This window comes from Heptranchias perlo, unplaced genomic scaffold, assembly GCF_035084215.1.
Source record: "Heptranchias perlo isolate sHepPer1 unplaced genomic scaffold, sHepPer1.hap1 HAP1_SCAFFOLD_669, whole genome shotgun sequence".
In the NCBI taxonomy this organism is placed as follows: Eukaryota; Metazoa; Chordata; class Chondrichthyes; order Hexanchiformes; family Hexanchidae; genus Heptranchias; species Heptranchias perlo.
In genome coordinates this window covers 29,549-40,000 of record NW_027139698.1, presented here as the reverse complement: position 1 = coordinate 40,000, position 10,452 = coordinate 29,549, and the positions used below count along the sequence as shown (strand labels likewise).

The following is a 10,452-nucleotide window of genomic DNA, read 5'->3' as shown; positions in this document are numbered from 1 at the left end:
TATCTCTCTTGTTATCCAGGGAGCTCTGGCTTTAGTTGCCCTCCCTTTCCCCCTCGTGGGAATGTCCCTCGACTGTACCCGAACCATCTCCTCTTTAAAGGCCGCCCACTGTTCAATTACAGTTTTGCCTGCCAATCTTTGATTCCAATTTACCCGGGCCAGATCTGTTCTCATCCTATTGAAATTGGCCCTCCTCCAATTGAGTATTTTTACTCTAGATTGCTCCTTGTCCACAAACAGCAAGGGACCACAAGAAACGCATTTCCATTCGCAAAGACATCCATCGACTTTTACCCTTTGTTTCCTGTTGCTGAGCCAATTTTGGATCCAATTCGCCACATTTCCCTGTATCCCATGGGCTTTTACCTTTCTGACCAGTCTGCCATGTGGGACCTTGTCAAATGCCTTACTAAAATCCATGTAGACAACATCCACTGCACGACCCTCATCAATCCTCCTCGTCACTTCCTCAAAGAATTCAATCAGATTTGTAAGGCATGACCTTCCCTGAACAAATCCATGCTGACTATCCCTGATTAAACCATGCCTTTCCAAGTGACAGTTTATCCTATCTCTCAGTATTGATTCTAATAGTTTGCCCACCACCGAGGTAAGACTGACCGGCCTATAATTGTTCGGCCTTTCCCTTTTTAAACAATGGTACTACGTTTGCAGTCTTCCAGTCCTCCGGTACCTCCCCTGTATCTAGTGAGGATTGGAAAATGATCTCAGAGCATCCGCTATTTCCTCCCTGGCTTCCTTCAATAGCCCAGGAAACAATCCATCCGGCCCTGGTGACTTATCAACTTTCAAGGATTCCAGTCCCTCTCGTACTTCCTCTCTCGTTATGTTTACCTTATCCAATATTTCACACCTCTCCTCTTTAACTACTACGTCTGGATCATCCCTTTCCTTTGTGAATACGGAGACAAAATATTCGTTTAAAACCCTACCCACATCCTCTGCTTCTACACACAAGTTACCCTCATCATCCCTGATAGGTCCCACCTTTTCCTTAGCTATTCTCTTGTTCTTAATGTACTGATAAAACATCTTTGGGTTTTCTTTAATCTTTTTAGCTAATATATTTTCATGCCCTCTCTTTGCTTTCCTTATTTCCTTTTTTTATGTCATCCCTGTACTTTCTATACTCCTAGGCTTTCTGCAGTATTTAGTTTTCTGTGACAGTCATAAGCTTTCTTTTTCTGCTTTATCTTGCTCCGTATACTTCTAGACAACCAGAGGGCTCTAAATTTGGCAGTGCCACCCTTTTTCTTTGAGGGGACGTGTCTGCATTGTACCCGTAGAATTTCACTTTTTAGTGCCTCCCACTGGCTTGCCACTGATTTCTCCTCAAGTCGTTGTGTCCAGTCCACTTCTGCCAAATCACCTCTTAGTTCTGTAAAATTTGCCTTCCCTCAATTTAAAACGTTTACTCCTGATTTAACTCTGTCCTTTTTCATAATAATGCTAAAACTAACTGAATTGTGGTCACTATCCCCAATATGGTCACCCACTGTCACTTCACCCACTTGCCCATCTTCATTTCCCAGGACTAAATCTAGAATTACATCCCCTCTTGTTGGGCTTGTCACGTACTGGCGAAAAAAGTTCTCCTGGACACCGATGAAGAATTTTGCGCCCTCTGTGCCCCTCACACTGTTTGACACCCAGTTGATGTTAGGGTAGTTGAAGTCCCCGACTATTATTGCCCTCTTATTTTTGCACTCAGAAATTTGCCGACATATTTGTTCTTCGATCTCCCTTTCGCTATTCGGGGGTCTATCGTTCACTCCTAGTAGTGTGACTGCCCCTTTTTTATTTCTTAGCTCAACCCATACGGCCTCGATTGATGATCCATTTAGCAGATCATCCCTTCTCACAACTGGAATTGATTCTTTAACCAATAATGCTACCCCCCCTCCTTTTTTTATCACCCACTCTATCCTGCCTGAAAACTCTATATCCAGGGATATTGAGCTGCCAATTATCCCCCTCTTTAAGCCAGGTTTCCGTTATAGCAATGATATCATGCTGCCATGAGTCTATCTGAGCCCTTAGCTCATCTGCTTTGTTTGTAATACTCCTTACATTGAAGTATATACCCTTTAACCCCGTTAAATTCCTGTGCTGAACACTATTTAACCTTTGCTTCTTTTGCCTTTCTGAGTCGTTAACTACGTCACTAACTGCTTTTCTGCTTCCCGTTTCCTGGTCGGAATTTGTCCAATCTGTACCTGCCCTTTGGTTCCCATCCCCCTGCCATACTAGTTTAAACTCTCCCCAACAGAACTAGCAAATGCCCCCACGAGGATATTGGTCGCGGTTCTGCTTGGGTGCAACCCGTCCAGCTTGTACAGGTCCCGCCTTTCCCAGAATCGGTCCCAATGCCTCAGGAATTTAAACCCCTCCCTCCTACACCATCTCTCAAGCCACGCATTCATCTGGTCTATTCTCCTATTTCTGCTGTCGCTAGCACGTGGCACTGGGAGTAATCCTGAGATTACGACCTGCATTACACGTCTCTGCAAATTTGCTCCTCTATCTCCTTCCCACTACTTGGTGGCCGACAGAATACACCCAGTCGTGTCATGGCACCTCGATTGTTTCTTATCTCTAAACAAATAGATTCTGTCCATGACCCCTCCAGGACATCCTCTCTTTCCAGCACTGCAATATTCTCCTTAATCAATACTGCCACCCCCCCTCCTTTTTTCTCTTCCCTTTCTTTCCCGAATGTGGAGATGCCGGTGATGGACTGGGGTTGACACATGTAAGGAATCTTACACAACACCAGGTTATAGTCCAACAGTTTTATTTGAAAATCACAAGCTTTCGGAGGCTTTCTCCTTCGTCAGGTGAATGTTTTTTTTTTTATTCGTTCACGGGATGTGGGCGTCGCTGGCAAGGCCGGCATTTATTGCCCATCCCTAATTGCCCTCGAGAAGGTGGTGGTGAGCCGCCTTCTTGAACCGCTGCAGTCCGTGTGGTGACGGTTCTCCCACAGTGCTGTTAGGAAGGGAGTTCCAGGATTTTGACCCAGCGACAATGAAGGAACGGCGATATATTTCCAAGTCGGGATGGTGTGTGGGATTCATAGAGTCATAGAGTCATAGAGTTATACAGCACGGATGGAGGCCCTTCGGCCCATCGTGTCCGCGCCGGCCATCAGCCCTGTCGACTCTAATCCCATATTCCAGCATTTGGTCCGTAGCCTTGTATGCTATGGCATTTCAAGTGCTCATCCAAATGCTTCTTGAATGTTGTGAGGGTTCCTGCCTCCACAACCCTTTCAGGCAGTGAGTTCCAGACTCCAACCACCCTCTGGGTGAAAAAGTTCTTTCTCAAATCCCCTCTAAACCTCCCGCCTTTTACCTTGAATCTATGTCCCCTTGTTATAGTACCCTCAACGAAGGGAAAAAGCTCCTTAGTATCCATTCTATCTGTGCCCCTCATAATTTTGTACACCTCAATCATGTCCCCCCTCAGCCTCCTCTGCTCCAAGGAAAACAAACCCAATCTTCCCAGTCTCTCTTCATAGCTGAAGCGCTCCAGCCCTGGTAACATCCTGGTGAATCTCCTCTGCACCCTCTCCAAAGCGATCACATCCTTCCTGTAGTGTGGCGACCAGAACTGCACACAGTACTCCAGCTGTGGCCTAACCAGTGTTTTATACAGCTCCATCATAACCTCCTTGCTCTTATATTCTATGCCTCGGCTAATAAAGGCAAGTATCCCATATGCCTTCTTTACCACCTTATCTACCTGTTCCGCCACCTTCAGGGATCTGTGAACTTGCACACCAAGATCCCTCTGACCCTCTGTCTTGCCTAGGGTCCTCCCATTCATTGTGTATTCCCTTGCCTTGTTAGTCCCTCCAAAGTGCATCACCTCGCACTTTTCCGGGTTAAATTCCATTTGCCACTGTTCCGCCCATCTGACCAACCCATCTATATCGTCCTGCAGATTGAGGCTATCCTCCTCGCTATTTACCACCCTACCAATTTTTGTATCATCAGCGAACTTACTGATCATACCTTTTACATTCATATCCAAGTCATTAATGTAGACCACAAACAGCAAGGGACCCAGCACCGATCCCTGTGGTACCCCACTGGCCACAGGCTTCCAGTCACAAAAACAACCTTCGACCATCACCCTCTGCCTTCTGCCACTAAGCCAGTTTTGTATCCAAAGTGCCAAGGCACCCTGGATTCCATGGGCTCGTACCTTCTTGACCAGTCTCCTGTGGGGGACTTTATCGAAGGCCTTACTGAAATCCATGTATACCACATCCACTGCGTTACCCTCATCCACACGCCTAGTCACCCCCTCAAAAAATTCAATCAAATTAGTCAGACATGATCTTCCCTTGACAAAGCCATGTTGACTATCCCTGATTAATCCTTGCTTCTCCAAGTGGAGACTAATTTTGTCCTTCAGAATTTTTTCCAATAATTTTCCTACCACTGATGTTAGGCTCACTGGCCTGTAGTTCCCCGGTTTTTCCCTACTCCCCTTCTTGAATAATGGTATTACATTAGCGGTTCTCCAGTCCTCTGGCACATCCCCTGTGGCCAGAGAGGTTCTGAATATATGTGTCAGAGCCCCCGCAATCTCCTCCTTTGCCTCACACAGTAGCCTGGGATACATTTCGTCCGGGCCTGGGGATTTATCCATTTTTAGGCCTGCTAAAACCGCCAATACCTCCTCCCGCTCGATGTTAATATGTTCGAGTATATCACAGTCCCCCTGCCGTATTTCTATGTCTACATCGTCCTTCTCCATAGTGAAAACAGAAGCAAAAAATTCATTTAGAACCCCTCCTACATCTGCCGGCTCCATACACAGATTGCCATTTTTGTCCCTAATGGGCCCTATTTTTTCCCTAGTCATCCTCTTACCCTTAATATACTTATAAAACATCTTAGGATTTTCCTTTATTTTGCTCGCCAGTGTTATTTCATGGCCCCTCCTTGATCTCCTAATTTCTTTTTTAAGTATCCCCCTGCACTTTTTGTACTCCTCTAGGGCTTCCTCCGTCTTTAGCCTTTTGTATCTGCCAAAAGCCCTCCTTTTTTTCCTAATCCATTCTCGTATATCCCCTGACATCCAAGGTTCCCTGGAGTTCTTGGAACCACCCTTGACCTTTACGGGAACATGTTGCCATTGTATGGTCTCAATCTCCCTTCTGAAAGACTCCCATTGCTCCGATGCGGATTTTCCTACAAGCAGCTGATCCCAGTCCATTTTGGCCAGATCCTGCCTTATCCTATTAAAATCGGCCTTCCCCCAATTTAGAACCTTTATTTCCGGCCCCTCCCTGTCCTTTTCCATGACCACCTTAAATCTCACCAAATTATGGTCACTGTCACCAAAGTGCTCACCGACTAGCACTTCTTCCACTTGGCCGGCCACATTCCCGAGAATTAGGTCCAGTACCACCCCCTCTCTTGTAGGACTTTCTACATGCTGGCTCAAAAAGCTCTCCTGGATGCACGTTAAGAATTTTGTACCCTCTAAGCCTTTTACACTCTGAGTATCCCAGTTAATATTGGGGAAGTTGAAATCCCCCACTATTATTACCCTATTATTTGCACAATTTTCTGAGATTTGCCGACATATCTGTTCCTCGATCTCCCCCTGACTGTTTGGGGGCCTATAGTACACTCCCATCAAAGTGCTTGCCCCCTTTTTGTTTTTAAGCTCCACCCATATGGCCTCATTAGAGGAACCTGCGAATAGTTCCTTGAAGGTTACCGCATTTATAGTCACAGAACAATACCTGGTGATTACAGATAATCTTTCCAACTGCCCGTTGTCAAGGCAATCAAAGTGTTCAGACAGAGAGATGTTACATACAGGACCACCGAATATACAAACAGCCAGAACAACAAACACTCCCAGGGCAGGTACAGGGTGAGATACAGAGTAAAGCTCCCTCCACACTGTCCCATCAAACACTCCCAGGGCAGGTACAGGGTTAGATACAGAGTAAAGCTCCCTCTACACTGTCCCATCAAACACTCCCAGGGCAGGTACAGGGTTAGATACAGAGTAAAGCTCCCTCCACACTGTCCCATCAAACACTCCCAGGGCAGGTGCAGGGTTAGATACAGAGTAAAGCTCCCTCGACACTGTCCCATCAAACATCCCCAGGGCAGGTACAGGGTTAGATACAGAGTAAAGCTCCCTCTACACTGTCCCATCAAACACTCCCAGGGCAGGTACAGCATTAGATACAGAGTAAAGCTCCCTCTACACTGTCCCATCAAACACTCCCAGGGCAGGTACAGGGTTAGATACAGAGTAAAGCTCCCTCTACACTCTCCCATCAAACACTCCCAGGGCAGGTGCAGGGTTAGATACAGAGTAAAGCTCCCTCTACACTGTCCCATCAAACACTCCCAGGGCAGGTGCAGGGTTAGATACAGAGTAAAGTTCCCTCTACACTGTCCCATCAAACACTCCCAGGGCAGGTACAGCATTAGATACAGAGTAAAGCTCCCTCTACACTGTCCCATCAAACACTCCCAGGGCAGGTGCAGGGTTAGATACAGAGTAAAGCTCCCTCTACACTGTCCCATCAAACACTCCCAGGGTCAGGTACAGGGTTAGATACAGAGTAAAGCTCCCTCTACACTGTCCCATCAAACACTCCCAGGGCAGGTGCAGGGTTAGATACAGAGTAAAGCTCCCTCTACACTGTCCCATCAAACACTCCCAGGGTCAGGTACAGGGTTAGATACAGAGTAAAGCTCCCTCTGCACTGTCCCATCAAACACTCCCAGGGCAGGTACAGGGTTAGATACAGAGTAAAGCTCCCTCTACACTGTCCCATCAAACACTCCCAGGGCAGGTGCAGGGTTAGATACAGAGTAAAGTTCCCTCTACACTGTCCCATCAAACACTCCCAGGGCAGGTACAGCATTAGATACAGAGTAAAGCTCCCTCTACACTGTCCCATCAAACACTCCCAGGGCAGGTGCAGGGTTAGATACAGAGTAAAGCTCCCTCTACACTGTCCCATCAAACACTCCCAGGGTCAGGTACAGGGTTAGATACAGAGTAAAGCTCCCTCTACACTGTCCCATCAAACACTCCCAGGGCAGGTGCAGGGTTAGATACAGAGTAAAGCTCCCTCTACACTGTCCCATCAAACACTCCCAGGGTCAGGTACAGGGTTAGATACAGAGTAAAGCTCCCTCTGCACTGTCCCATCAAACACTCCCAGGGCAGGTACAGGGTTAGATACAGAGTAAAGCTCCCTGTGCACTGTCCCATCAAACACTCCCAGGGCGGGGAGAGCACGGCTTGGTATGTGCACATGTGTTTGACTGTTTCCCTCTCTCCAGGGTTTCTCGGTGGCAGGACAGGAGAACCTGCAGGAGATTCTCAGTAAGCAACTGCTGCTGTGTCAGCTCCTGGTTGGACTCAGTGTGATCAGGACAGGTAGGATCACTGAGGTAATAGAGTGTCAAATGGGACAGTGTGTGATCGGGAGAGTGATCGAGGGGTTATAGTGTGTGTTAAATGGGACAGGGTGTGATTGGGAGAGTGATCGAGGGGTTATAGTGTGTGTTAAATGGGACAGGGTGTGATCGGGAGAGTGATCGAGAGGTTATAGTGTGTGTTAAATGGGACAGTGTGTGATCGGGAGAGTGATCGAGGGGTTATCGTGTGTGTTAAATGGGACAGGGTGTGATCGGGAGAGTGATCGAGGGGTTACAGTGTGTGTTAAATGGGATAGTGTGTGATCGGGAGAGTGATCGAGGGGTTATAGTGTGTGTTAAATGGGACAGGGTGTGATCGGGAGAGTGATCGAGGGGTTATAGTGTGTGTTAAATGGGACAGGGTGTGATCGGGAGAGTGATCGAGGGGTTATAGTGTGTGTTAAATGGGACAGTGTTTGATCAGGAGAGAGATCGAGGGTTTATAGTGTGTGTTAAATGGGACAGGGTGTGATCGGGAGAGTGATCGAGGGGTTATAGTGTGTGTTAAATGGGACAGTGTGTGATCGGGAGAGTGATCGAGGGGTTATAGTGTGTGTTAAATGGGACAGGGTGTGATCGGGAGAGTGATCGAGGGGTTATAGTGTGTGTTAAATGGGACAGGGTGTGATCGGGAGAGTGATCGAGGGGTTATAGTGTGTGTTAAATGGGACAGGGTGTGATCGGGAGAGTGATCGAGGGGTTATAGTGTGTGTTAAATGGGACAGGGTGTGATCGGGAGAGTGATCGAGGGGTTATAGTGTGTGTTAAATGGGACAGTGTGTGATCGGGAGAGTGATCGAGGAGTTATAGTGTGTGTTAAATGGGACAGGGTGTGATCGGGAGAGTGATCGAGGGGTTATAGTGTGTGTTAAATGGGACAGGGTGTGATCGGGAGAGTGATCGAGGGGTTATAGTGTGTGTTAAATGGGACAGTGTGTGATCGGGAGAGTGATCGAGGGGTTATAGTGTGTGTTAAATGGGACAGTGTGTGATCGGGAGAGTGATCGAGGGGTTATAGTGTGTGTTAAATGGGACAGTGTGTGATCGGGAGAGTGATCGAGGGGTTATAGTGTGTGTTAAATGGGACAGGGTGTGATCGGGAGAGTGATCGAGGGGTTATAGTGTGTGTTAAATGGGACAGTGTGTGATCGGGAGAGTGATCGAGGGGTTATAGTGTGTGTTAAATGGGACAGGGTGTGATCGGGAGAGTGATCGAGGGGTTATAGTGTGTGTTAAATGGGACAGTGTGTGATCGGGAGAGTGATCGAGGAGTTATAGTGTGTGTTAAATGGGACAGGGTGTGATCGGGAGAGTGATCGAGGGGTTATAGTGTGTGTTAAATGGGACAGTGTGTGATCGGGAGAGTGATCGAGGAGTTATAGTGTGTGTTAAATGGGACAGGGTGTGATCGGGAGAGTGATCGAGGGGTTATAGTGTGTGTTAAATGGGACAGGGTGTGATCAGGAGAGTGATCGAGGGGTTATAGTGTGTGTTAAATGGGACAGGGTGTGATCGCGAGAGTGATCGAGGGGTTATAGTGTGTGTTAAAGGGACAGTGTGTGATCGGGAGAGTGATCGAGGGGTTATAGTGTGTGTTAAATGGGACAGGGTGTGATCGGGAGAGTGATCGAGGGGTTATAGTGTGTGTTAAATGGGACAGTGAGTGATCGGGAGAGTGATCGAGGGGTTATAGTGTGTGTTAAATGGGACAGTGTGTGATCGGGAGAGAGATCGAGGGGTTATAGTGTGTGTTAAATGGGACAGGGTGTGATCGGGAGAGTGATCGAGGGGTTATAGTGTGTGTTAAATGGGACAGGGTGTGATCGGGAGAGTGATCGAGGGGTTATAGTGTGTGTTAAATGGGACAGGGTGTGATCGGGAGAGTGATCGAGGGGTTATAGTGTGTGTTAAATGGGACAGCGTGTGATCGGGAGAGTGATCGAGGGGTTATAGTGTGTGTTAAATGGGACAGGGTGTGATCAGGAGAGTGATCGAGGGGTTATAGTGTGTGTTAAATGGGACAGGGTGTGATCGGGAGAGTGATCGAGGGGTTATAGTATGTGTTAAATGGGACAGGGTGTGATCGGGAGAGTGATCGAGGGGTTATAGTGTGTGTTAAATGGGACAGGGTGTGATCGGGAGAGTGATCGAGGGGTTATAGTGTGTGTTAAATGGGACAGTGTGTGATCGGGAGAGAGATCGAGGGGTTATAGTGTGTGTTAAATGGGACAGTGTGTGATCGGGAGAGTGATCGAGGGGTTATAGTGTGTGTTAAATGGGACAGTGTGTGATCGGGAGAGTGATCGAGGGGTTATAGTGTGTGTTAAATGGGACAGTGTGTGATCGGGAGAGTGATCGAGGGGTTATAGTGTGTGTTAAATGGGACAGGGTGTGATCGGGAGAGTGATCGAGGGGTTATAGTGTGTTAAATGGGACAGGGTGTGATCGGGAGAGTGATCGAGGGGTTATAGTGTGTGTTAAATGGGACAGGGTGTGATCGGGAGAGTGATCGAGGGGTTACAGTGTGTGTTAAATGGGACAGTGTGTGATCAGGAGAGTGATCGAGGGGTTATAGTGTGTGTTAAATGGGACATGGTGTGATCGGGAGAGAGATCGAGGGGTTATAGTGTGTGTTAAATGGGACAGTGTGTGATCGGGAGAGAGATCGAGGGGTTATAGTGTGTGTTAAATGGGACAGTGTATGATCGCGAAAGAGATCGAGGGGTTATAGTGTGTCTTAAATGGGACAGTGTGTGATCGGGAGAGTGATCGAGGGGTTATAGTGTGTCTTAAATGGGACAGTGTGTGATCGGGAGAGAGATCGAGGGGTTATAGTGTGTGTTAAATGGGACAGTGTATGATCGCGAAAGAGATCGAGGGGTTATAGTGTGTCTTAAATGGGACAGTGTGTGATCGGGAGAGAGATCGAGGGGTTATAGTGTGTGTTAAATGGGACAGG

General features: G+C 47.5%; 1 pseudogene; it reads left to right on the top strand.

Moving 5' to 3' along the window:
• Positions 1 to 10,452, top strand: part of LOC137318231 (cap-specific mRNA (nucleoside-2'-O-)-methyltransferase 1-like) — a 66,159-nt pseudogene that overhangs the window by 32,603 nt on the left and 23,104 nt on the right.